This window comes from Corapipo altera, unplaced genomic scaffold, assembly GCF_003945725.1.
Source record: "Corapipo altera isolate COAL_440 unplaced genomic scaffold, ASM394572v1 44, whole genome shotgun sequence".
Taxonomy (NCBI): domain Eukaryota; kingdom Metazoa; phylum Chordata; class Aves; order Passeriformes; family Pipridae; genus Corapipo; species Corapipo altera.
Genome location: NW_020884880.1, coordinates 10,044,394 through 10,069,288, shown reverse-complemented (window position 1 = coordinate 10,069,288; position 24,895 = coordinate 10,044,394). Strand labels below are relative to the sequence as shown.

Sequence of the window (24,895 nt, the reverse complement as noted above, 5' to 3'; positions counted from 1 at the left end):
TCACCCTCTGACGCTTTTCTTTCCAGATATGTCCAAGATGATAAAAAGTTATCAAATTAGGTTCTGTCCTGATTCCATTCTGTGCTCTCTGCCTGTTCACAAGCTGAAAGGGAGACAGCTTTGCCTCTGCTTACACAAGAATGGTGATTTTGTAGGAGTTAAAGTAACCCCCTGGTGCAGACGTACAATACACCTTTGCACACATCCCTGCTGACTATGTTAGAACATTATTTGGGCTGCTGAGATCAAGGTTTCTTAAGCTGAAAATGCCATGATTTTACAAAACGACGAGATCTTATACTCATCTATGTCCATCCTGTGAAAAGCACAACCACCACAAAGCTGAATTTCTTTACCAGACATTTATTTATTGAGGGTGTCATAGTTTCTAGATAGATCACATGGATGTTTGTATGCAAATGTGACGTTTCAAGAATTGTTTTTTTCTCTATATGTGTGCATATATGTGCAGAATATGCACATAATATAAGTATATTCTGCGTTAAGCACTTCAACAGGATGTAAACCCTGTAACACTGCATCAAACTGACAACAAAAGGACAGTCAAGGCACATTTTCCCTGGTACCCTATCAAATCTCAAAAACCTGCTGAGGTAGGCAAAGTATAAGTGTAAGGTCTTAAAAGTTGCAAAATCTTTTTCTAATAGAGAAGGTCATATTTGCCTTTGGTCTCTATCAACATACAGCAGAAGCTGTGTCCTTCTTTTAGAGCTGGATATTGCACTGCTGGAGTAGACTAAGAGAGAGAAAAAGGTACCCATCAGTTAATTTAATGCACTTAGGAAAAAAAAAAACCCAAACTATTTTCTATTCAGTTATATAGGACTGACTCATATGTAGAAGGTGATGAGGTGAGTCTTTGGGGAATGGTACTACCCAGGGTAAAACTCTGGCCATTTGCAATATAATGCTATTCACACACGAGCTTTACATCTCTGTCCATCCAACCTACCTCTGTGGCTGGGAGCTGGCAGAGAAAGCAGACGTTTCACAATAGAGGATGAATTTGGCAGATTCTTGTACAGAATTACAGAAATTACAGAAGTTTTGATATTCCTTATTTAGGTTATGGGAATAGGAATTGGAACAACGTGATTAGAGAAATACATCCAGTACCTGGAAAGCAGATGGGCTGATCTGAAAGGTTTTGCTGCTGTGAAGAAGTGAATGAGTGGTGGTGACAAGTACATTTTTCTTGTTTGCTTGTCTAGTTTACTGGAGGATCCCTAAGGGTTAAGTCTGCCTAATAGTTTCAGAGTTCATCCAGAATTTTTTAGTCTCAGTGCACCCAAGAACAGACATTCGGTGTCACCTGGATTTTTGAGGTTATTACCCAGGAAAATGGTAATAGCATCAATTTGTTTACATGGAATTGAACAGAGGTGCATGTGTATTTTGTTTTTTCATAAACAGTCTGAAATGAATTTTCCTAGTTAGAACTAGGATGTAAGCACTGTAGGTTAGTATATAGGTATCAGAGGTGGCCTATTTTATTGCAAGCTGTTAGCCCTGTTGCGAGGGTGCAAGATTCATTTGATTGTACCTGACTATCACCTTAATATGTAGTTTACCTTACTGCTTCTCCATCACTGCTCCCTGTCCAAATATTAACAGGTGTGTTTACACAATTATAAATACAGGACCACAGAAAACATTCGTGGCAGCAGTCACTTAATGAGGGGACTTATTTAATTGAAATCATGAATCTGAGTAAGTTCCTACTCTGATGTGATCTGACAAAAACGATCATAGGATAAAATTGCTGCTTGCTGATCCCCACCTATCTTACATCTCAACTTGCTGCAAGATTGAGGCAAACTGCACCAATTTACTGCTCCCAACTGCCTCATAATGGACACTTTGCTGTGCACTCTCCCTTCATTACAGCACAGGTCATGGCTGTTAACAGAGACTCTTGCCACTTTTGACAGATAGTCACTACCAAGATGAATGGCACTAGCCACATGACCACTTAGTACTATGCTTTTCCTCTCTAGCACCTTTAAAGCACTTATATTTTTTAAAAACTCACTTCATCCTTTAACTGTTTATTAACTAGGAGAATCGATAAGAATCTGCTGAAGCCGAACTCATGCAATTCTTCTAAACTTAATTAGGCGCATCAATAAGAATACATCTGGGCATTTGTTGCATGCCAGTAGTGAGAGGTTTGTTTAAGCATTTACTTTAAATTCCTTAAGGACTTTTAGAAAATTTGTTCAGATTTTCTGTATGTACCGTAGTTCCAGGTTGTACAATGATTAAAGGTATAAAAGCTGCAAGGGCTGAATCAAAATACTAATTATTTCTTTTTTTTTTCTTTTTAATCACAATATTTGTGCTCAGATTTATGGTTTCTTGAAATGTAAAGTATTTCTATTTTCCATATTTCTTATGCATCCTTTTAACGCTGTCAGCCTAAATATTAACAATTTTCTTTCTAGCAAATTCGTGTTTTACTACCAGACATGGGAAAGCATACCTTATGCATGCAAATGCCAAACACTTAATAACCAAGTTGCTTAGGTGCATTCAGTTAGCTAAGACAAATTGTTTCTGAGACGGTGCCAGACATAGTCTGAACACATGTATTTTTCGTTAGCTCACTGCGTTACTTGACAGATCAGTAAATAGCATTTACTTTCAAAAACAGTAGGAGTGATCAGAGGCAGAAACTTTTTAAGAACACATTTGTATTCCTGTACTTTTTTGCTAATGCTAGTTTTTATTGACGTCTCCCAGAATTCCTAGTTATGTAAATAGAAAATTAGTTCTTTGTATCGACCAGGATACTCTTCAAATACAGCAGACTAGTGCTGAAAGTCTTACAAATTCTTAAAGTTTTCATAGCTGTGGTCACTGAGTGAAGGAACTTTCTTGAACAAAAACATCAGTTGGTTGGTAAGCATATTAGAGTTAATGGATGTGCCAGGAGTATCAAAATAAATTTGAGAGCCAGATATTAAAGTTTTGGTGAAACTTATATTTCATTACAACTACCATGGAAATTCTCTGGCCAGCCTAGAGTTACTCCACCTAGGTACACTTTTAAGCAGTGTCATGCAAGAAATTGCACTGAATCTGCACACACATATTGATGAGCCTTTGAGTGAAGTTCAGAAGCACTCAGTTCCCCTAGGCTCTTTGGCAGATGGCGGGGAAAAAAGGCAGGTCTGCTAGAGAAGAGCAATACATTATCCAGTTTGATGATGATCTGTTTTCTCCTCGTGACATCTTTTTTTCCTTTCTTTGTTCAGCCTGTGTATGTATCTCTTTCCTATTTCGACCTTGTGTTGGGCTTCTTCCTATACAACTAATAGGATTGAGACCCCAAAAAGAGCATTCTGTGGGGCATGTGCAACCAAGGAGGCTCCTGTTTTGTTTCTTTTTCTCTCCTTTCTCCAGATCGAAGTCAACCAGCTACTTAAAGCTTTCTTTCTTATCTTAATTGAAGGTATAAAAGGAAGGTTTTGTGGCAGTGTACGTCTCTCAAGAACCAACTACAGTGTCGATGTCTCTCTTTCCTGCACAGGCAGTAGGCGGTGTTTCTGGGATGAGAAAAGTACAGAAGAGAGGACTCACAAGAGATGGTATCTCGTCTTGCTCAGGAACTTCTAGGAAGCCCTCTTAGCCCTGGACGGAACTAATTCCAGGATGATGTCCAGAACCTGCTTCTTCCATATTTCTCTTCAGTGTACCAAAACTACTGTTGCTTCTCAAAGATGAGGTGATGTTTTTTGCTGCCTTTGGTAGACCACGTGGAGAATTGATATCTTCCATCTCTTTGGCATAGATGGCTGATTAATTTTCACACTCTGCTCTGCCATCTTCTTTATCTCCTGTCTTGGCCTGTGCATCTCAAATCCCACTGCTGCCGAAGGAGAAAGGGATGGGAGCACATGTGCTATAGGCCATACCACAATATCTGGCTTTAATTACACTAACAAGGCTTCTTCTTCAGACTATAAACAAGAAGAGTCACCTACACAGTTGTGATTCATAGAATCAAAGGATGGTTTGGGTTGGAAGGGAGGTTAAAGATCATCTATTGCCAACTCCCCTGCCACAGACAGAGACACCATTCACTAGAACAGTTTACTCAAAACCCCATTCAACCTGGCCTTGATTCCTCTGTATTTTGTTGTGAAAAACAGAAGCACTTTGAGATTTTATGACGTGTTTTTATATTTTTTTCATATTAGTGCAGAGAAGATTCCTTGATTCTATAGGTTACTACAGTGTCATTACTAACTAAAAGAGGCCATTGCTTTAAAGATGGACCTGTATCCATGGCAACTCATATTTCAATGTCTGTATCTTCAAACGTACAAAAGGGCAATCTCCTTATATATTATTTGTACTTTGACATGATCATGTGGCCTGTGACACATCAGCTGAGATGGCCACGACCTCCTTGCTGGTGCTGCACGCTATGTCCATAGGGCACAGCCACCCATAGCAGCCACTTCGCTTGGCAAGGCCTCACTTTTGGTTTTTCCTGGTTTGCTTCTTTCCTTAATCTGAAATAAATACCACTCAGATGGAAAGCACGTCTGCTCTGTGTGCATGAAAAATAACCATAACAATTATCATGGCTTTGATTAACAGCAACAGTGACCTGGGGGTAGAGCATTTCTTCAATGTCAATGACCGCACAGGTTAAGGGACCTCTGCTTAAGGTCGGGTCCTCAACTCTTTCAGCTGGTCATTAATAGGCAGAAATGCCAGCTCTCAGGGCCATTATTGATTAATTAATGCAGACTATAAAACACTTTTTACATAGTTTCACTCTATAAAATCTCTGGCAATTCAATAGCATCCCTGATTTGAAAAAAATCACAGAAAAGTTATTTTGTATTATATATTAATTTATCTACTTAATATGAATACATAATTAATGATACAGAACTACTTTAGGGAAAGATCTAATAGAAATAATTACACTGAACTCACAGGCTTCTAGGGTTACAAGAATCTGTCACTCAGTTTACACACAATTAATGTTTTTCTCTCTGTGTAATTCTTGATCGTTTCACTATGCTTTGCTCTTGACAAACAGTCAAATTATGTGGTTACAACTGCTATTAGATTTACATTGCATTGTCTAATTCACTTTGCCTCATGAAATTAGATGAATTATTAAACACATAATCTGTTATTCCCTATTAAAATTAATTGATTTTCTTGTCAGTTTAAAACTAATGAATTGTCTAGGGATATTCTCACAAACTTCATCACATAGCAGGAAGATTATTTTATTTCTCATCATTTCTGATAATGATCTTTAGAATATGATAGCTGTATGCATATGCATAGGAGTAAAAATATAATTATTCCAGCACAGATTTTTCAACTCTCTTTACAGAATGCTTTCAGCTTTTCTGCTGAGACAGAAAAAAAAGTTTTAGATTATATGAAAAACAGAACAACTACCTTATGTCACTTTAGACTGACATAAATGTAACAAAGACTACAGGTTGGTTCAATTATAATTCAAAAAATTGTAAATTTTCTGAAGATACTTTGCTGAGAAAAGAAAGGAAGGAAGGAAGGAAGGAAGGAAGGAAGGAAGGAAGGAAGGAAAGAAGGAATTTAGGGGGTAAATTACTGATAAAATGAGGTAATGTCCTCCACAAATTAAAGTAATATCTTGACAAATTAAAAACCAAACTGTGTGCCATGTTAAAGTAGAGAAAACTTCTCAGAGACATGCTCAATGACATTATTCCTAAGAGTAGTAATACTTCAGGGAGTAGTCCAGCTGTTTCTGAATTTTACAATTAATTTTATTAATTTTTTCTTTTATTCAGATATATTCCACTCATCTTGCCTCTCTCCCCAGTTTATTTTCTAGCTTGGTTACTTTAATGTTGTTGAATTCAGCTGCTTCATTTGGCGTGTTTGACTTCATTATATTCCTATAGATGTCTATAAAACCCCATTCAGCTCTTTTGTCTATAAGCGCTTCATGCAACACAATTCACCAACTCACTTTTAATACTCCTGATTGCAGAGCTCATCTAAACCAGTGGCACTGGCATCAGTGGTCTCCAGCATGTAGCATTGACACAATAGCTTCCCAGGGTTTTGAGAAAGCTGCTAATTTCACCTTTCAGCCCAGATAAAGCACTTGCAAAACTGAAGCAGTCCAACAGTGTTCCACAACATTAAAGTTCCTAGGATTTCAGTTGAATAGACTTTCTCTTATTTATTTATTTCTAGAGCTCATTCCCATTTTATGCATATGATTGCTATTTACCAGAAAACAAACACTATTTATGCCTTGCATTTTAAAAACTTGAAAGATTGTGTGTTCCCTGTCTTCTAACTCTGACTTCTGATGCATTCCATGGCTTTTCTTTCTTTCAAGTCTCAGAGAAATAATTTCAAACAGGTCCAATTATGCTCCCTTTAAACATGTCTCTGTGTTTCACTTCAATCAAAAAAATGCAATGGCATGATGAAAATAAAAAATGTTTGAAGGAACAAAATAGTGTTTTGCTATTGTTTTCATTGACTTCTGCATAAGCCTACAAATATGTCTAAATAATATTTAAAGTACAATTTTAAGCAGTTTGCAAAGCTTATTGAATTTTACTCTGCATTAGCAGTCTGAACTAGGAATTTGAATTCAAAAAAGGAGGAGTTACAATCCTTTTAGAAATGTTTGGCTGAATACATAAAGAGTAGTACTATGGCAGCATGAAAATGCCTGTAGTTAATCTGTATACTGATATCTAAACTAAGGTATTGTTTATATGGTTCTTTCAGACTGGTGAAAAGGTATGTTTTTGGGTTAAGGGTGGCCAATTGATCTTCCCAAAGCCAATTTGTCTGATTTTTCACCATCATTCCCTGTTTAAATTGTGGTGGTAAGTCTCCACCCTCTCATCTTCACTGAAAGTCACCCCGTAACTTATCAGCATTTTGTCTTGCAGTCTTGCAAAAGTGTTTCATCTTGTGCTCTGATCTGCATTGTCCTGGACAAGCACAGCTGGAGATTGACTTGTTAAAGACCTTAAAAAAAAGACGAAGGATCTGACATCGTATTCTGTCCAAAGAAGAAACAACTGGTCATGCTCTCTACTTTCTGTTTTCCCCAGTATCAGCTACATCTTGCTGATATCTTTCTTATTACTTCACATGGGTCCTGACTCCTCATATGCAGTGTGTCTCATTAACAGGCTCCTGTAAGACATAATTGGCAGATTGCTGCCAGCAAGGTCTGTCGTCTCTCTCTACAATGGTGTGTGGTCTCCTGTGTTCACTGGAGGAGAGCAGGGACAAGATTCGAGCCTATGGGAGAGGTTACTGTGGGGTTGTCAGGGCTTTTCTTTTCACACACTGCACTTTTTCTCTCCAGTTAGACATGGTGAAACAGATGCAGTATGTCAGGTGCTCCAATGGTCTTGAAGACAGAAGTCAATAGTGTTTTGCAAGCAAAACATGAGGTGAGGAGGTGAGTCACCACAGAGGTGACTTACATCACCAAAACTACTTCTACTCTACACCCTTTCATACAGCTGAGTGGCAGCCACTGTCTTGTGATGATAGGACTTGGTTGAAGCCTAAGTGACTTGTGTCTCGAAACAGGGATGAAAAGCTTTCCACAGGAACTATGACCTTCTGGAAGGTGGAGTAGGCCAGTGAAGGTGCTTGGTCCTTGCTGACTCCATTTGCTTTGTACTCCATCTCTTTGCAAATAGTGGGACTAGCTCAGGTTGTCACGTGAGGTCTTTCCCCATACTAAGACCCATGCCAGGAAGCACCCACTGGACCTGACCCACGAGTCCACAGAGCCAGCACAGAGTGTGGCCATCCCTGGTGTTGTAGAAGATAAAGACTGTCACTTAAAAGGTTCTTTCCCAGGAAATAGGAGACATGAGGAAGAGGACGGGTCAAGAAATGGCCTGAAACATTCATTTGTAGGTGGGACGAGGACTGCCCCTGTGGGGCCTTCCTAAATCTGAATTTAGTGATAGCAACACAATCACTCTTCACCTATAAAAATCCCACCAGGCTCTACAGTCGAATGAGGTATTTTTATAGCCCCAGAGTAGGGAGTATATACCCACCTAATAAAGCCATTAAAAGAAGCTTCCCCAGGTCAACACAGTAAAATGTAGTTTGTATGTTACCAAGGTTCAAATAACTTGTTTGATATTATTACTGAAAATTAAGATTCTACCTACCTAGTAGCAGTTCAGCAGCAGCAAGTCTCCAGGAAAATATGTCTGTGTGAAACATACCATGGAAAATATATTTATTATTTTACTCTCGTATTTATTAAGGATACTATAAAAATCTCACTTCATATCAGCAATTTCTATCTTTATTTTTCTTTAATAATGCATAACTTTCCAGTCTTTATGATCAAAAAGAAAGGTATCCTTTCAATTATTTATTATTTAATTTGTAAGTATGTGTATAATTCAAGAAGGTGTTTAGTAGATGATTACTATTGTTATTTATTATTTGCATTGCTTTAGCTCTTAGTACAACAATTATTTTTCAAACTGTAAATGAGAAATGAGGAATGAATTCTCCTTTTAAATGTCAACAGTTCCATCAGACTGGTTTGTACAATTTCTTCTTTAATTGTACTGGAAAAGAAAGAAAAGTCATCTGTATATCTTTAATTCCTTCATTGATTCAAATATTCGAGTTTCATGAAGGTGGTGTAAACAACAAAAGGTTGTTGTTTAAGAAAGATAGAATACAAAATTAAGTGAAAAACTTTAAAAACCAGGATAGAAGTATTCAAAGACATATTCTTGTTTGGGACCGTTTTTTTCTCGTATGAAAGCTGTATCAAAAGTTTTAGGATCATTTTGGGTTCAAAATGCTATGCAGAAATTAGTCATTGTGGTAGTTTCAGTTACTTCTGAGGTGATTCCTACAAGAATGCCAATCTATTGTATTAATGTGAGATTCTTCTGTCAAGTTATTGAAGTAGAAATTTAATCTGTTCCTTTACTTACCAAGCAAATTCTTTGATTTGTTAGCATGGAGTCAAATATCATAATTTCTCTGTGTATACAGTGTAACTAGTTTATCAGGAAGTGGTAGCATGGTGGCAAATAGAGTTTTATGTCAAGCAACTTGAAATGAAAGTTCTCCAGTATTGAATATGCAAGTGCTAAACAATGAGGACCAGGCTGAGTGTTGGCTTTGATGCCAATAATAATATACAGAAGAAAAAAAACATGAAATTTTAAAACCTTACAGATGTAAAAATATATGTACTTTGCTGTCATACCCAATTGCCAAAGTAAAAAAAAATAAAAAAAAAAAATCTCTATACACACCCAAATGCATAAACTTGCAAAGAGAACAAAGACTGCTATAAATATTCCAAGAAGCCAATAAAAAAACTAGGAGTGGTTAGTTCCCCTGTGTAATGGGCTTCCATAAAAGCTTTTATTGTTAAGGGAGTTACTTTACTAAGAGCTGTATGAAGAAAACTGAATGAATGTGAAAAATTGCATGCAATAACCTGAACTGAAAGATGATTATCAGCCTCTGAGTTCTATGCTTTTGAGTGGGTACTGCTGTTAGAAGATTGCCGTTGTGGTTAAAGAAAAGCTTGTTTTGTACTACTACCCCTCCTCCAGGTGTACAGAGAGTCACTGTGTTCTTCTCTAGTGTCTTTGTCTGTCCATATTAAATGTCATTTTTTAAAATTGAAGGGCCTGATCCTGCATTTTTTCTTTCAAGAGGCACTTCTCTTGTGCACTGAAACATTTCCATTGAAGTAATTTTTAGGATTTAAGGATCTGATGGCCCGATCCTGGAAGGAGAAGCAATCGTGACTCACTCTGCCAGTTATGTTGCACTGAACCAAGGAGAGTGTTAACCTGCAGGCCAGAGTTTGTAAGTGGAGCTTGACCTAAAACCACAGAAGTTCCCTCACATGACTCAGATGACTGCTGAATCCATCACTTCCCAGGAATAAAAACAGGGTTTCTTTTGTGACTGTTGATTTTATTTTTTTTTTTTACTTAGTGAGGTATTTACAAGTACACCAAATGCACACAGTGGTAAAAAGCAAAACCCTTGAAAGCTCTTTCTCTTACAGCCGTGAAGGAAGGAAGTAAAACCCATGGTTATTTCTATACTTCACTATATGAGAGGTGTCTGAGAGCTGTGCTAATTAGGATCTTATCAGTGGCTAAATGAATAAGCAGGTATCATGTGCATTCCATGCCACTTCAAAGGGAGCTCCAAACTCTGAACATTTACCACACCAGACTTTTAGACATTGCCACTTCACAGAATATCTTTTTGCCTTTGATTTTCCAGATCTTTTTTTCCCCTAGCACTTATCAAAAACGAAAAGAGAAGAGAATGGCTGCAAGTCAGAAACCCACTAGATACACCTGCTTAGAGTTTCCTTGGAAAATGCTAAGACACTGTGCTTGAGGCCTCTCTTTCACAGTTTCATGTGCATTCGTAATTCTTTATTGTGCTTGCTGACATTTACAGAGATCAAGTCAAAGAGAAAAGCACTAACATCAGCGTTACTGCTGCTTCTCTTTCTGTTCTGTTTCCAAGGAATGAGATAATTTTAAAGAAAAATTGAATGGACTATATTGTTTGATCTTGTGCAAAATCATCACAATGAAAATTTAAAGCATAGGAGTTGAACATGCCTTCATAAACAAGAACCAGATTGTCCTAGAGTTGCTCAAATTTGCTTTTTTTTCCCTACGAATCTCCAAGAATTGGTACACTCTGTTAATATAATTTTAAGTGCAATTGATATTTATAATTTTAATTTATCCTAATAAAAATACCATTCAAAATCTCTAAAGCACTAACTCATTTTCAACATTAGCAGACCACACAGAAATTTTAGCTGATTCTCCTACCAGTGAATTCTCATAATACCTACACTATTCTGTATACAAATAAGTTTACCACTGCATTGGCCATTAGGCTAATCTCCTCAGAGGTTAACAAATCAGTGCTGCTGACATTGTACCTTGAACACAAGAGAGGAAGTGCTGTGTCACAGCAGGAACCTATTCCAGTGACGATAGGCTCTTCTGAAGAATGTCTAGCATGAAATCATCTCTCCCCAAGAAGAAAACCTCGCTTGGACTGCATAAAGGCCCCTTGGGGACAGAGAAGGCTGGTTGCAGACTACTTGATTCCCTAGGTATAGTTTCTGCTAAACAGCCATACATTGTATAAACCTCAGACTTCCTGAAAGAAAATATTTCCCACATGTTCCATATTTCTCTTTATTGTAGCTGCTTTTGGAGGAGGTTCAGTGGCTATAATCATGTGCTCCAGGCTATTTTAACACCTTCAAAAAAGAGCAGCATGATTGGCTCTTCCTTATTATCAGGTAGTATATGCGATTTGGACCTAGCAGATAAGGGTTACTGTCTGATCTGCCTTCTGCCTATAAATCTCAGCAGGTCTCACCAGGAGAACAGGTTGCACATGTCAAGTTGAAATGGGCCCTTTTTGCTACTTAGCATCAGGAAGTTCTCTGAGCCCACATCTCCAAGAGGGGGTCATGGGTACCTAGAAGGGAGCACTTGGTCAGATGTGTTAGATCTATCCAAATTTGCCACTTTCACCAGGCGTGCCCCTGATGAAGGCTACCTTTGACAGGGAAATCAATTATATCTGCCTCCTTCAGCTCTGGATGGGCAAACAGTTGGTATAACCATTAGGCTGGGAGCAGAGTACTGGGGGGACAAGTGTTAATAGGATACATGTTCCCATCAAAGCATCTGAGTGGTGGTGATGTGACTGGAGGCTAAAATCACTCCCAGGCATGTGGGATGGAGAGTATGGTTTGACATGTCTCTCCATCCCATCTGACCTCTGCAGATCCAATCCAAGCTGTTTTCTATCACAACTGCTACAAAAACCTATTAACCTTAGAAAACACATAAGTTGTTTGCAGAATTTCCAGGTGAAATTTAGTTCTGTTCCTCTCACTGTCATTTGTCTGCCTGAGATAATAGGTTGCTGCAGACCAGCTGCAAGAACCTGTGTGTGACAGCCAGAGGAAGTCTTCTGAACATCGCACTGAGCTGGAAACAGCAGAAGGCTGTTCTGAGCTTGCAGGCAGAGGAGCAGCTGTGTGGCAATGGTTGCATAGCCATCTTGGGATAAAATCTGTCTTTGAAATTTCCTGCAGTGTACTCAGACATTCAAAAGTATGTTAAATCACAATTTTGCTAACAGTAGTTGTGCACATGGATCCACCCATAACACTACCAATACTATGAATGTGTTTGAGAAGTACCAGCATCTCAAAGCATTGCAGAACTATGTAATTTGGCTCTCCAAAATTGTAAAGTATCATCTCCTTCTCATCCTCCCCCTCCTGAGCTTACTACTTTTCAGTGAGTTGCTTAAGCTGCTTGTAGGGCAACAGTGTTAACTAAAGAGGTGCTCCCTTGCCATTTCCCCAGGAAATCAAATGTATTCTTGAAAGTCCTCATGATAAAATACTTACTGATTTAGAGAACAGTTATGGCTAAAAAAAAGGAAATACCTAAAAGGCCAGTACTGTGGCATCATTCAGGGAAACTTCCATTGCAATTAATGAAAGTTTTGTTTGAGAAATGACTTAATATTGAATCTATAGAGACATAATTAAGGAAAAAGGCATTATCGTGTTGGGCTAGGTATGGTCACTTGTTGAGCAACAATAGAATATTTTGTTCATAATGAGAGCTTATTGAGTTTGGTTGCCTTAAGTTTTCAGCTTCTAATTATGGTCTTTAGAAGACAATGGAGACGGCTTAAAATAATAAGAATGCTGCTAAAATTGCTAAGGCTGCTGCGGTATTACAAAGACACATGTTGGCTCCCTGTGTATAGTGTACATTTAACCTGTCACCAAACCTAGACCATTTTACAGGTAAAACGTAAAGGGATGCATTTAGTAGCCATCAAATGAACATTTTTTGTTGTAGTTGAAAGTAACTACTTAACTTAAAATGCTACTTTATTAAATTATAAATTAAAGTATGTTACACAAAAATGCTCACGATTTTCTTCTGTTATCGCATGAGTCATTCTAATGCAAAGTTACAGGTTTCTGGAACATAATGAAATTCAAACTTGCATTCTTAGTGCAGTTGCCATGGCCAATTCAGCTGAAAATGAGAATTATAGTGAGAGCATTTCCTGGTCTTTGACCCCTCTTTTGGATTTTAAAAAGCAGGGTTTTTGTAGAGCATTAACTTCATTCCCAAGCAATTCACTGCTCCGAGTAGTATGAGAGGTGTTAAGACACTTCAATAAAAGGAAAAGTATTTAAACATCTTTTATTTTATGTTTCAAAAGACTGGACATTTAACTTCAAGAATTTCTGGCTGTGTAATGCAAAAGACTGACAAACTGTAATAACATATAGTCTCTAGTATATATACATATTTATCAAGATAGTGTCTTGTTACAGCTAGGCAGTAAGAGACAGCCATATTTGACAAGTTATAGTTACATATTTTGCATTTTTCTCTATTTTACTGTTAACTGCACACAACAAAAAAAAGGGGAGGAAAAAAGGAAAAAAAAAAGCTGTTGATCCTGGACAATGAAAGGGAATTTCATGGGTCTTTATGGTATTCTGTGAACCTTTCTAAGAAGCCATCATATATGTCCTATAATCCCACAGCATCAGCGGTATGGTCCTGAGCTAAACTGAAATGCATACTTTAAATGTGTTAAAAGTCTGTAGTTTAATTTATTTTGCTTTCAAAAGTTTTATAGCTTGCGCTAAATTATGCCCATGGATTCTTGTAAAAGTGAATTATGCTGAAGTAAACTGGAATGGTTTTGTATATGTATTTATATATACATATATATATGCACACACATATATATATACACATATATACCAGAAATTAGTCTTCTTGTCTCCAGCACAAAGAACAAATGAGTCTGAGTAATAAACCCAAAATTAAATATTAAAGATTGAATGCTAAATATGAAATATTAAATACTGCATAATGAGCCTGCTCAGTTCCAACATTTTATCTGCTTTATGATAGAGTTAAGAATGAGTCATTGCAAATACCATGTTATTAACGAAATGGACTAAATTGCTTATTACAAAGTTAGATCCTATCAACTTTTTGTCCCTATAAACTATACTGGCATTTTGTGGCTTTTCTTTATTATTTTTAAGCTTTGACAAACAAGCCTCAACTTATCACTTTGGTAGCTTGTCACAGCCTGTACTTTCCAGTGAGTATTAAAAAACACAATGAACTTTCTACAAAAAGTACTAGAGTAATCTGAAGAAATGATCCAACATACGGAAATAACATTATTGCATTATCCTGGAAAAGAACTATAAAATAGAGACATAAAAATTTTGTGCTGATTGAGAGGAGGCTTAACAATATGAATAATTATTTTCAAGTCAAACTGCAAAAATATGAGAAGTGTCACCTAATGTGATGGCACTAAGCAGCTCATCTGTGGATTTACAGGCTTTTGAGGCAAAACAGTGGCCGAATGTTGTTATATTATATGGCTTGTCCTGTCAGGTACTACTATGTGTACATAATATTATGCATCTGATGGGAATTAATGGAATTTCTCAAAAGGAAACCAGAGTGTGTCTCACTGCATGCTTGAGATTGGCCCAGTATTTGGGAAGATTATCTTTCTAATCTCGTCATGTTTGATGTTCCTGAAGCTCCCTTTTGACTTACTGGTAAATATCTACCAACCCGTGAGTTTGATATAAGAATGCATTGATTGCAAGGCAAAAGACCAACAAGCAGCTCTCAACATTTTATTTCTGGAGGCCCAGGAAACATCACAGAAGAATGCACCTCATGGAATGATGGAGCTGCAGCTACAAATCCAGCTGCAGATACTTTCTGTGGGAAAGCCACATAAATTCATGGAAGCAGCTCCTCCAAAGGGCACAAGGGAGCTGTGTGCACCTCAGAAGATATGTCTTGCTAAAGTGTAGAGCTTGGGTCACTAGTGAGATGGGTGTCGGAAGTATCTTTACAATAGCAACACTTATACATACAGGGGAGCCAATCCCAAATGCTGTTGTTATTGAGGATCCAAAGCATGTTAATTTCTGTAGATTGAATCCAACCCTAACATGAGCATCTGTGATTTGCATAAGATGGACTTGAATCCATCCACTCCCTATAGTGTTCCAAGCACTAGGTCCACTGAGGTGCATCTATTGTAAGTGTTGCTTCTCCTTACTACAGATGAAAGCACAATCCATCCATTGAAAAAAACATATTGAAAGTGTTAAGCATAGAATTGCTATGTAAATACATTATTGGTTTCTTTATGCTACTGGAGAATAAAAAACATCAGTTGGAGAACTGGTTTACAGCAAAATGACAACTACTCAATAATGTGTATTTTTTGAGACACATATCTCTTTTGGAAAAGAAGAGAATGTAACTTAATTGACACTTTTGCAAGCAATAGTTGCTTCCTTTTCAGGCGTTCACCTTGCTGAGGAAAAAATTGAAATGCAGCCCAAGATATAAAATATTGATGTTGCATTATTCAAACGAGAAAGCTTTGGTATGTGTCTCTTTTGTTTAATCATGCTAAAAGCAGAAGTGCGCAGGGCATAAATGACAGAACAATAGGGCTCTTATGTATTTAAATGACATCAGACTCACAATGCAGAGCAGAAAATAAAACGCCTCTAAACCTAATGTTTCCTAAAAAATCACAGACACATAGATTAGTTTATTAACATGACCCTCTAGTGTTTTGGTGGTTGTTTTTTTTATTAATGGAAGTGTTTTTAAGAGTGTTGTTACATTTACATGTGTTAATCTAGACAGAATAAATAGTAGTCTATATGTTCGGATTGTCAACTTAAACATTTGAAGTTAGGTAATTCCTGTGGAATCCTTATTTGGCCCACTTTAATTTCTCCGCTAAAAAAACAATCACTAATTTTATGATCATACACTGTATTTGCCACTAGCCTTCTGCCTCTTTCAGGACACAGGATGGACAATGGTCACTTAATAAAGCACTATTCAGCATTATATTTCATCTCTATTCAGCATGTGGCCTTACGACATGTTTATTGTATTCCTTGCTCTGAATACAAAACTGTAATATTCTCCTGTTTTTCTTTTTTTATTGTACTCCTCACTGCATTATTTGACTGCCTCACAAGCGCCATTGAATTTATCTTACAGTGCTCCTGTGAGGCAAGTTGATTTTTTCTGTGTTACAAATGAGGAATAGGCATTTATGCAGAATAAAAGCTCTGATATTAAAGGTCTGATCTGAGATCCCTATAGTCTGATTTTTCACAAAGTTTATTAATTTATAATTTTGAACAAGTCTGTGTTATTTAAGTGCATGTATTTCCTAACATGTTAATATTTGTTTTTTCCCAATATTTTCTAAAAGTGATGTTAAGGTGTTTTTTGCGTTATTTAAGAAAAATAATTAGAATTACCTTGAGTACAAGATAAAATTTTTTTATTGTGAGTGTGGTTGAGCACTGGAGCAAGTTACTCAGGGAGGTTGTGGACTCTCCATCCTTTAAATGTGGTATCCAAAACCCAACTGGGCAAGGTCCTTGGTAACGCTCTTTGGCTGATCCTGCTCTGAGCAGGAGATTGGACTAGATAATCTCCAGAGGTGCCTTCCAGCCTCATCTACTCTGTGATTCTGGGATTCTGTGAGATTTCAGCTATGTCAGCTGCAAAAATTATAAAAGAGAAGAAACTGAAAAGTACAGACTGTATATTACGTGTGGTTAGCTCAAATTCTTTAAAATCCTTCATGCTTCAGTTCAATCAAGATAGTGTCAGCATAAATTTAAATTAATGAAAAAATGTATAGCTGTGTTTAATGAAACCTGATAAATAATCCATATCTATTTCTCTTAGATTTAGTACAAAGATTGTGAAATGAAACCAAATATTTTCATGTGTTAAAAGGTACCCTCAATGAAAGAGATATGACTAGTTTGAAATCATGGAATTTAGCAGCTGAAAAATAAAATGATAAGCAGTTCCAGTGCAAACTAAAGAAAATTTATGGAAATAATATTAATTGCATGATTTAATCTAGGAAAACAGATTATTAGAATTTGGAAAACATAATTACACTTAACTATCTATGTATGCCCTGTGTTTCTATCATTTCAAATTATCTCTTTTGTAACATAACAGAATGAAAAATACAAATTACTTTTATAATACAATAAAACTTTCAGTTAGTATCTGTTGGAACATAATGCACAACATTTGAAGATTCTGCAGTTCAAGGAAGACACCTAAAAAACCAAATGTGATACAGAAGGACTTGCTTACCTCTGCCCTGTCCAGGTGATAAGAGAGATCAAGTAGGACCCACATGGAAATTGTGCCAACTCTCACCCATTGAGGGACGGGGGAAAATCTCACAGTGTTGCATCACAGAACAGAAAGCATTTCCTGCTCAGTATTACCTGATGGGATTGGAGCTCTATGAAATGGGGTAAGGGCTCTACACAGTGGAGTTGGGGCTCCATGCAAGACATTGGGACATGATCCATGGGGGGCTAAAGAGTCCAAACTGGGAATTGCAATTGGAAGACAGGAATAACAGAGGAGCTGAAGACCCCTTAGCAGCATCATCTATCTCTCTGGCTAATGCATGACCAAATGTCCCTTACTATACAAGTACTTTCCCATAAAATGGTTTTCTAAAAGCTTTTGGACAGTAGCCTAGTAGCCCCATTAAGTCTTAGCTATTGCAGTGTGGTGCATGGATTCCTCCATCAATGCTCAGCGAGAGCAATTTTAGACACCTAACTTTGAAAATGCTGTCCTAAGCCATGAATACTGGTGTGATTCTTTTATCATGAAGAGAGTCCAAATGAAACCAAGCTGGAGTCTGCACAAGACAGGGACGACTGTAAAATTCTTTTTGCCCACAAGAGGGTACCTCCCACACTGTACCACTTCTTAGGGCAGGATAAAAATTCAGTTTAAACAGTCAGTGAACGTGATGCATAATTGGTCACACTTCAGATGCTTTATCTCTTACACTGAATGAGATAAAAGAAAAAAATCATTGTGTAGAGTTCTAGAGACAAGCAAAAGACAGGAAGATGTAAAAAATGCTGAGCTGTAAAAAATTGTATGAGTTTAAATTAGGATGGAAAGAAGAAAACAGAACAGCATCTTCATAGTTTCTGCAAGTCAGGACCCTATTGCACCTAATAGTGCCCATCCACAAACACAAAAATCAGAGAACACCTGCCTTATTAATCTAATTTAACAAAGATATATTTAGAATTTATTTTTAAATAAAAAAAAATTTCAGAGATATTAAACACAGAAATTACTAACTCCTTGGTAGACAACTGGCAGACAAATAAACCTGACTTTTAAAACATACAGTATATCACACTTAGAAAAATTCTTATGTTTTTCTAGATCTTAACAACAGAAAGAGGCATTTTTCTCTGATTTTTAATAAACTTCAGCTTTCTTTCATAAAGTCTACAAACATCTCTTAAGGCTTACAGACAAAGCTGTTGTGTGTCTGGTGACTTTCAGGTCTGTACTTTGTGTTTGGTCAAGTAAACATGAAAATATACTTCACTGATAAGACAAAAGATGTATACATATGAAAATAGAGATGAAGAGAAACCAAAGGTCAAGGAAGAACATATTAGTATCGCAGAGAAGGCTTATGAAGTGAGCAGTCAAATCGGTATTTTAGTTAGGTTTAGGAGTTCAGAAATGCTTACACAGAGTTTGTATCTTTTGGGGCAGAAGTGATCTAGTGGGATGAATCTGACCTGGGACAAGAGTTATAGGGTGGCCTGGTGTGGCCAAGAAACTTTATGACCTGTTTCTCCTTTTTTTATCTCGATCTTCCTTTCTTCTGTCTTTTCCTGTGCCTTGAATGCATGGATGCTGTCTGCTGTGCTGCCTGTGCCCTGAGAGTTTGCACACCCTCTTTGTATTATGGATGAGTAGCACTTGACACCTACATCTGCATCAGAGTAGAAAGGATTTATTTTGTCTTGAATCTAGCACTAAAGGACCAATTCATTAAGGCTCGGTAGCATTTGCTGACCAAAGAGAGTTCCCTGCCTCTGTCATGCTTTGTTCAAGCCCTTGAACCCCCAATAAGTCAAAGCAGAGACAAGGTACAGAATCACAGTCTGCTGTTGGTAAAGATTGGTTTATTCAAAACTTTTTCTTGCTGCTACATTATACATAGCAGCTATGAATGGATAATTCCATGTATGCCATGTTACTTCTCATGGTTTAAGAAGGAACAGCACATTGCGCTTGCAGCTGCCATGAATTCCCAAGAGTTGTGTTATTTTACATAGTGCTGTCTTCTCTACATTATACTCTGCACATCTTGGTACGCACACAGCTTTGGTCACAGAAAGGTACTTGTAGGGTGAAGAAAAGGTTTAAATAACAATGATAAAATCTTGCACAACCCAAGCTTTTTTGCAGATGGGCCAAATATTTGTTTCTGTACTTCTGAGTCTCCCAAAGAGTTAATTTCCACAAGCTCCAATCCTTACTGCTTTAACTATGATGGCTGTGGAAGCAACTTCAGAGATCTTCCATCACCACTAGACTCCATATGCAAGAAAGCAACATACCTGACTTTTAGACTCATGGCTGCTAATGCCTTATGACACATAACAGTTAGAGGATTTCAGAAAAGGATGATTTTCAGGATTCTGGTTTCCCTATATTCTCTCAGACACATCTAACAGTTATACTCCAAAATAAATGGGCATGCAGCTCTGGAGAAACACAATCGAAAAGGAAGTGGACTTAAGCAAGTGTTACTCCTTATCTGATAATAAACAGAAGGTGTGAAGGGAAGGAGAAAAACATTACAAATTCATGGGCTTTCTTTCTCTATTTGTGCATGTCTGCAGTAAATGCCTTTATTTTTAATAGAAGTCACACTACTATCTATATATCTCTATATCTTCGACTTTCATACAGTGTCTATTGGAATGGTATCATAAACCAGATATGCAGCAACGGAAAAACATGGATTTTGAATAAGAAAGAGCTACTACATCTCATTCACTTCTCACATTCAATGGAAGAGGTTGTTTCTGAGGATTTGTGTCCTTCCAATACACATGGGAAAAAAATAGAATTGACAGACTGTAATTAAAGACTGCATTAGTGCATTTGCAAAAGCAGACAACATGAAAATCTGAGGAGTAAATTTAATTCTCCCATTCCTGACCATTAAAGTGTTTGGCTTTGTAATTTCAATATTTTAACATAATTTTTGCTATGTTGTGTATATCTGTAGGACCCCACTTTTTAGTTTACACCTCCTGAGGGACTGAATGCTTCAGAGTTAATGAACTTTCTCATCAGTTGGCCATTAGTTTGAACTGAAGCCAACTCATCAGGATGAAAAGCATCTTGCATCTAATGGATGTTTGGGGTTCTGTATAGAATGAGTTTGGCAGGTCTCTTTCTCTAGCTGCCACAACACAAACATGCCATAATGCTCTGCACTAATTGGCAGATTCAGGGAAGAGGCCAAATGTTGGCTGATCTATTGAGTCTGATCTACTCTTTTTGCCCCTGGAGGAAATATTCCACCTCAGGTATGTTGTCATGGTTTGTCAGTGTTTCTTAAGCTTACCAGACTGCCTTCTTTCAAAATCCAGAGGATATTAGTCATGAAGGACATCTGGTGATGCCTTTCATTATTACTAAAACCACACAACTATTTAAAGACAGAGTTTGCCATGAATACATCTTTTCCATATAGGCAAACATTTAGTTAGCTAAACTGAATAAAATTTCACCTGCATCTATCAAAACTTGGGGTCTACATATATTTGCAAAACTCCTACTTGCTTCAAGGAGATTTTTTGTCCCAGTTCTGTATTGACAAGTGTTTGTGTTTACCCAGAATTCCCTTACATACTTCAACCTTTTATTTGTACATTCTAGAATGTATATATATGTGCGTGTGTGTGTGTGTGTGTGTGTGTAGGTATAAAATATCAGTGCATTCAATATTCCTTCTTGGAGGAAAAAAACAAAAGTCTGTCTCTGTATACCTTAATTGGAAATTCTTCGTATGTCAGTGAATGTACAGATAAAAAGCATATTTTTGAAAAGCATTTTTTGATTCTCATTCTTTTAATCTCTTTTTTTTCTTTATTGACACCAGGAAGTAACTGAAACTTAGATCTTTCTAGCTTTCACAGATATGTATTCTGAATTTATATTCAGGTTGGATATAGAGTCAAGTTCTCCATCATGGCTGGATCAAATGCCACAAAATGGGGAAGGAAAGAAGATGAATTGAAGAATAATCTTGTCTTGTGTTTCCCTGCTCTCAAAACCTGCTAGTGAAACAGAATATCTGTTCTTCTGACTACCTGCACTGAAATAAGACAGTTATCTGAAACCTTTCATTTGCATTGTCTGCAAACGACCAGACAGAAAAGTGCCAAACTAACATGGAAGGGAGAGTTCTGAGCTCCTGTTTAAGCCATGCCTACCAGGTATTTCTGTATTTACTGAGGAAGATTTCTGGGAGATATTCACCGCCAGAAATCGGTCATGCACCCAGTGAAGCACAGAGTGAAGCACGTGTTGTCAGATGTATCATACTTTTCGGTGTCTCCCCTAAGCTGGCACACTCTATGAAGACTTGTGTGGTGCACTCTGCTGGAAGGTATCTGTTGTTCCCAAGCACCTCTTATTTTTTATTAGTCAGGCAACAAATAAAGAGTCTACATGGAGCAGACTTCTGTTTCCTCCAGCTGTTTCCAAGGTATAATTCTGCAGCTAAACTGTGCTACCACCAAAGCCCTGGGATCATATTCATTTTGCAGTGTGCAGTCTTCTCCATCTAAAAAACACAGCAGCTGGCCTACGTCCTCCTCTACTCCTTTTGCTCATGCCCACCCAATGTTTGGATCTGCTTTGGGCACTTTATCCCACTTGTTCTCTCCCTTTTATTCCTTTTCTTCTTTTCCTTTTGAAAATGAAAGAGCATATTGGGTTGGTGTTCATGACTTTATGCATAAAGCACTAAATGGTGATATTTTTATCTACTTCCCTCTAGTAAAAATTCTAACCATTCTCATGGCCTCAATGAGGCAGGAATATTGTTTCTTAAACCATTACTTTTTTTAAGTTACAGATCCTTTTTTCTCCCTCACAGTTACTGATTTCAACTCAGGACACCTACCCATTACTGCTCAAAATTTCTTCATTATTTAACATTTATTCAGTCCATTTGACAGAAAAAAGTTTGGTGGTGTACTTGGGAGAGGGGACATAACACCATACACAATTTAAACACTTTAGAAATGTATATAAAAAGTCTAAAAATACATGATTGTACTAATAATTCCAGTTTTAGAACAATTCATTAGTACTAAACATTAAATATTAGTTTAAAATATTTTTTAATTCTAGTTTTATTTTTTATAGAATCCTGAGTTGATAGGGGCCCACCAGGATCACTGATTCCAACTTCTGGCCATGCACAGGGCACCCCAACAATCACACCATGTGCCTGAGAGCATTGTCCAAATGCTTCTTGAACTCAAGACAGGTTTGGTGCTGTGACCGCTTCCCTATGGAGCCTGTTCCAGTGCTCAACCACCCTCTGGGTGAAAAACCTTTTCCTGATATCCAGCTCAAACCTCCCCTGTGATTTTACCCCTTACCTGGATTATATCTTTTATCAAATATGTGATGAATTAAATAGAAGAGCAGACTGTAAAACTGACAAGTTTAGATTAGCAACTGAGTCTGCAATGAAAAGAAAGGTAAACCTTTCAAACCTAAATACCGTATGTTTTCCAATGTCAGTGACTGAAGTCAACAGTCTAGAATACATTGCCATCAATGCTGTGACTTTTCAAAAAAAAGTAACCAACAGTATTTTTTTCACTAACCCAACTGCGGCATCAATTCCAATGTTTCTTTCTTTTCCTTCAAACCCACTGGAAATGTGTAAAGTTCAGGGGCAGGACTATGCTGACAGACATGTTTCCAGACCTCTTCCAGCTCCTATATTTTCACTGTTGTCAAGGTGTTCTCAACAATGCCAAACTCTTTGTCAGACTGTTCATCAATAATTCAACAAAAAGGAAGGATCAACCAACAAATCAACCAAGAAGTCCATAAAGTCTTGGACAGGGACTTTCAGAGTTGTCATTGGCATCTTACACCTCAAAGTTTTAATATTTTTTCAGTAACGAGCTTCCACAGTTACTACCACAAACACTGATAAGAGTAGGGACTAGATCTGCAGAGAAGGCACATGCTAATGAGTTGCATCGAGCAACAGCTTTATCTGTTAAAAACACTCCTACTCTGTCCCAATAGAAACCTTTTATTGCAGAACTTATTGCAGCAGTGTGGTTTCTTTGACATATTTTTGTAAAACTGAAGGGGTGGGGGTTTTTTCTATTTTCAACTCTCCTCACAGGTTACCTTTATTCTGTGTAGTCTACTGCAATTTACAGAACCATAAGCCTCTTTCTGTTTTCAGTGTATGACCTGAAAGAGGAAAGACAGGACTTAAAAAAAGGGAAAGAACACCTGAAATTCCAGAAACCTTGAATAAATTGTTTCAAAATTTCTCAAAAGAGGTTGGATCAGCATTAGTAATAAAAGTGGTGTTCTGAAGTCACATATGAATCCAAACCAGTAAGAGATACTGTGTCATTTGCTTCCTGATTCTGTCAGAAACTGGTCATCTTGTAAGAACTTTTCAAAAAACTGTTAATATCTACAAAGCAGATAAGAATATTGCTCTTTTTTTTTTGCATTTGTATAGACATTTTACTTGTATTTGTACAGACATTTTAAATGCTTATCCTTAATTTCCTATAACGGAGAAACTGCATATCATAGACAGATATGTCTCAAATGCTTCATAAGGCTTTTGGTTTCACATAAAGGTATCCATCTACAAAGGCAGATATTAAACGATTAGACAGTGATCTCTATTAAAACTTCTATAGTTCTTCCATAGGTCTAATTAATTTTTCTTTTATATTTGTAGTATTCCATGTGTAAATGAGTGTATATACCACAGGAAAGCAACAATTGTTTTGTGCATGTAATTAAAGGGGGCCTTAGTGTCTAGTGCTATATTTTCAGTATACTATAGAATATCCCAAATCCTGTACACACAAAATGATACATAGTTTTCATGTGCAACTAGAAAGTGAGTTAATAATTCATATTTTACAATATTTACTGAGTAAAAGGGGTCATGCTACACTTTTTACATTCCCAAGCTCCAGACCCAGACTTTCCAACCCTTTATTTATCAAAAATGAAATATTATGCTAACCTTTAAACAACAGCCTATTCACAGGAGCCAAAGGTTTTTATTGCTGACCTATTAATCTATTATAAAATAATAATTTCCCCGAGTTGCCTTTTTTTAAAGAAAAGCAAAACAAATGCACAAAGATTAAAAGAATAAGGATTAAAATTCCCCAAAATATTCCCCAAACATGGGATTTCTTCTTGTTTCCTCCACCAGAACACATCAAGCAAATACTACAATTTATAGCTTGCCCCCCTTATAAATCATAAATCCACACAGAAAAAAAAAATCAGTTCTGTACATACCTCTCTTCTGATAATTTTAAGTTTTCCCATGTCCATTAGGCCCTTACAACCTAATCTTGCTCTGCCAATTGCTCCCATGGTGAGATCATTAAGTAAATTATTTAAAGATCAAACAGCCTGCAGTGACAATGGAGTTCCATGTAAGGTAAATGCTTCAAAGGCCCCCTCCCCCATTCTCAAATTATAGCTCTACAGGCTATTCATCACCTCTGGATGGGGCATGCCCCACCATTACTTGGCTTTTTGCTGCAGGCTAAGGTAGCACCACT

At 37.2% G+C, this 24,895-nt stretch overlaps 1 long non-coding RNA gene across 1 annotated transcript; it reads left to right on the top strand.

Annotated features, from left to right (window-relative positions):
• The first annotated feature begins 425 nt into the window (after nucleotides 1-425).
• On the top strand, nucleotides 426-22,605 carry LOC113945145. The gene is made up of 3 exons (XR_003526964.1): nucleotides 426-438; nucleotides 7,437-7,442; nucleotides 22,464-22,605. It is a non-coding gene; the product is annotated as an uncharacterized LOC113945145 (long non-coding RNA).
• The last annotated feature ends 2,290 nt before the right edge of the window (nucleotides 22,606-24,895 follow it).